At 38.5% G+C, this 4092-nt stretch overlaps 1 pseudogene; it reads right to left on the bottom strand.

Moving 5' to 3' along the window:
• Nucleotides 1-1359: 1359 nt before the first annotated feature.
• Nucleotides 1360-2264, bottom strand: LOC111149335 (annotated as a pseudogene).
• Nucleotides 2265-4092: the final 1828 nt, after the last annotated feature.

The following is a 4092-nucleotide window of genomic DNA, read 5'->3' as shown; positions in this document are numbered from 1 at the left end:
AAGGTATTATATTTTTGTCAAGTGCATTCTTTTGCATAAAAATAATCATGTGTTATCATTTATTCCATTAATATGGTATATTCCACAAATTGATTTTATGACATTAATCTATTCCCTATTTTTGTATTGCTGGCAAAAATCCTACTGGTCATGAAACTTAATCCTTTTCATGTTGCTGGTTTTCTAAAATTTTGCTGAAAGTTTTTGAATCTATACTCATAGGGATATTTACCTGAAATTTGCTCACTTTTCTTAGTAATATTGGTCTCATAGATGTATTAGGAAGTGTATCCTTTTGTGTTTTTGAACTAGTATATGAAGTAGCTGTTGATTCTGTTTGGCAGAATTTACAAATGAAGTCATCAGAGATAGCTTTTCTTGGAAAGTTTTGGTCTACAATTCAATTCTCCTTTCTTGTTATAACTCTTCTCAAACTTCATATTTCTTCTTGGGTCTGTTCTGGTGGTGTGCTTTTTTAAAGAATGTGTTAATTTCATCTATGTTATTTACTTTTGAGGGCTATAACTGTTCATAGTATTACCTCAGTCTTTTTTTGCTTTTTAATTCACATAAAGTAGTGATACCACTCTTTCAATCCAAATTTAAGTAATTTGAGTTGTGTTTCTCTTTTTCATGGTGAGTCTAATGAAAGGTCTCAACTTTTTGGTCACATCAAAGAACAAACTTCAGTTTGGTTGATTTTCTCTATTTCTTTTCTTTTTTCTTTAAAATAAAAATGTATTTTTAAGTCAAAGTATGCAACAACAACAAAATAAAAACCTATAGAAAACAGATTTTTCCATCACAATCTATTGTTTTATCAAATAACATTTTGAAAACACATTCCTTCAGTCATTATAAAGTTCTTAAATACAAAAGAAATTAAATCTTTAAGAAAGTCTAGTAGCGGGGCACCTGAGTGGCTCAGTGGGTTAAAGCCTCTGCCTTTGGCTTAGGTCATGATTCCAGGGTCCTGGGATTCAGCCCCGCATCAGGCTCTCTGCCCAGAGGGGAGCCTGCTTCCTCCTCCCTCTCTGCCTGCCTCTCTGCCTACTTGTGATCTCTCTCTGTCAAATAAATAAATAAAATCTTTTTTTTTTTAATTTATTTGACAGATAGAGATCGCAAATAGGCAGAGAGGCCGGCGAGAGAGACGAGGAAGCAGGCTCCCTGCTGAGCAGAGAGCCTGATGTGGGGCTCGATCCCAGAACCTGGGATCATGACCTGAGCCGAAGGCAGAGGCTTTAACCCACTGAGCCACCCAGGAGCTCCCTAAATAAATAAAATCTTAAAACAAACAAACAAAAAGTCTAGTAGACCAGACACTATTGTCAGGACTTTAATGTTCATGGTTATGCTTTAATACATGCTACGCCACCCAACTCCACTCATGCCCCCTTGTCCATAGTAACTACCACTGCCTCCACCACCATGGCCATAACCACCCAAGCCATCAGGAGTACTGTATTCTCCACTATAATTGTTATCCATTCCCATTCTTCCAAAAGATCCATAACCTCCCTGATTATCCATTCGGTCTTTGCTGTAGCCTCTCATTCCAGAAACTCCCATTCCAGAACCACCTCAAGGAGTAGAATTCATGAGGTAGAATTCATGTAGAGATGTTGCATGTTATTCTTATCTTTAGACATGGCTGCTACAGCATCTACATGTGTCACAAATTTTGCATCTGTCTCTCCTGTTGCTCTACTATCAGTTCCAATATCAATATGCACTCATATTGGATTCAGTGGTGAGAAGAAATTAGCAATGTCATTTTCAGTTACACAAAAAGGTAATCCTCTCATATGTACAAAATGGCCACCATGACCTGCACGTGCATCACCAGCTCCACCATAGCCATGTCCTCCCATAGCTCTTCCATCTCTCATTCTGTCATCAAAGCCATCATTTCCATAGCCATAATTATTATAGCCAGCATAGTCATCAAAACCTCCATAACTTCTACGTCCAGCTCCATAATAACCCCTTCTTCCTCCCATATTGTCCCATATTGTCCCAGTCGCTGGCCCAGGAATATTCTTGGTGGATCATACAATCCTTCGATTTCACTACTGCTACTTCTGAAGAGCTCAATATACCTGTGTCCTATTCTTTCCTTACTTCCCCAGAGCATTTTCTGCTATCTCCTTTGAAGCAAACCACACAAAGATCTCCCCTGTGCTTCTCCCCTGGTAGTCCATTGTCAGTGTTAGCCCTTTTGGCACGATTTCCAACCATTGAAAGAACCAAACTATTTCTTCTTTGTTTTGCACCACACCCAGTGCTCCATGCAATATGTGCCCTCCATAATACCCACCACCAGGCTCACCCATCCCCCCACTCTCCTCCCCTCCAAAACCCTCAGTTTGTTTCTCAGAGTCCACAGTCTCTCATGGTTTGTCTCCCCTCTGATTTCCCCCATCTCATGTCTCCTCTCCATCTCCCAATGTCCTCCATGTTATTCCTTATGCTCCACAAGTAAATGAAACTCTCTCTGCTTAACTTATTTCACTCAGTGTAATCTCTTCCAGTCCCATTCATGTCGATATAAAAGTTGGGTATCCATCCTTTCTGATGGAGGCATATTACTCCATTGTATATATGGATCATATCTTCTTTATCCATTCATCCACTTTGTCCATTGAAGGGTATCTTGGTTCTTTCCACACCTTGGATGACTGTGGCCATTGCTGCTACGAACATTGGGGTACAGATGGCCCTTCTTTTAACTGTATCTTTGGGTAAATGCCCAGTAGTGCAATTGCAGGGTCACAGGGTAGCTCTGTTTTTAATTTCTTAAGGAATCACCACACTGTTTTCCAAAGTGGCTGCACCAATTTGCATTCCCACTAACAGTGTAAGAGAGTTCCCTTTCTCCACATCCTCTCCAACACATGTTGTTTAGTGTCTTGTTAATTTTGGCCATTTTAACTGGCATAGGTGGTATCTCAATGTGGTTTTGATTTGAATCTCCCTGATGGCTAGTGATAATGAACATTTTTTCATGTGTCTGTTAGCCATTTGTATGTCTTCATTGGAGAAGTGTCTGTTCATGTCTTCTGCCCATTTTTTGACATGATTATTTGTTTTGTGTGTGTTGAGTTTGAGGAGTTCTTTACAGATCTTGGATACCATCCCTTTGACTGTAGTGTCAGTTGCAAATATCTTCTCCCATTCCCTGGTTTGCTTTTTTTTGTTGTTGTCTGTTTTCTTTGCTGTGCAGAAAATTTTGATCTTGACGAAGTCCCAAAAGTTCAGTTTCGCTTTTGTTTCCTTTGCCTTTGGAGACATATCTTGAAAGAAGGAGGAACTACAGAACACTTATGAAAGAAATTGAAGAAGATACAAAAAGGTGGAAGAGCATTCCATGCTCATCGTTTGGAAGAATAAACCTTGTTAAAAATGTCTATACTGCCTAGAGCAATCTGTACTTTCAATGCCTGAAAAAAGAAAAACAAAACTGGGGTCATCATGTTGCCTGATTTCAAGCTTTACTACAAAGCTGTGATCTCCAAGACAGCATGATACTGGCACAAAAACAGACACATAGACCTGTGGAACAGAGTAGAGATCCCAGATATGGACCCTCACTCTACTGTCAAATAATCTTTATCAAAGCAGGAAAAACTATACAGTGGATAAAAGACAGTCTCTTCAATAAATGGTGCTGGGAAAATTGGACTGCTATGTGTAGAAGAATGAATCTCTATTTCTTTTCTACTCTTTATTTCGTTTACTTTAATGTAGGCATTCTTCACTTTATTGCATTTCATTTTATTGTGCTTCACTACATTTTTTTAAAACTGAAATTCAGGACTTTAATGGAGGAATTCACTGCAGATGTAGTGGAAATGGCAACAGAACTAGAATTAAAAGTGGTGCTTAAAGATATGACTTAATTGTTGCAATAGTGCAATAAAACTTCAATGGTTTGGGAGTTGCTTCTTATAGATGAACATGGTAAGTGTTTTTTTAAGAGTGTTTCTACTCCTGGTGAAGATGCTGAGAAGACTGTTAAAAAGACAAGAAAATTTAGAATATTACATAAACTTAGTTGATAAAGCAGCGTTTGAGAGGACTGACTCCAAA

The sequence above is a fragment of the Enhydra lutris genome, unplaced genomic scaffold (assembly GCF_002288905.1).
Source record: "Enhydra lutris kenyoni isolate GAN:26980312 unplaced genomic scaffold, ASM228890v2 scaffoldscaffold21, whole genome shotgun sequence".
Taxonomy (NCBI): domain Eukaryota; kingdom Metazoa; phylum Chordata; class Mammalia; order Carnivora; family Mustelidae; genus Enhydra; species Enhydra lutris.
Note: the sequence above shows the minus strand (reverse complement) of the source record. Positions and strands in the feature narration are given on the sequence as shown.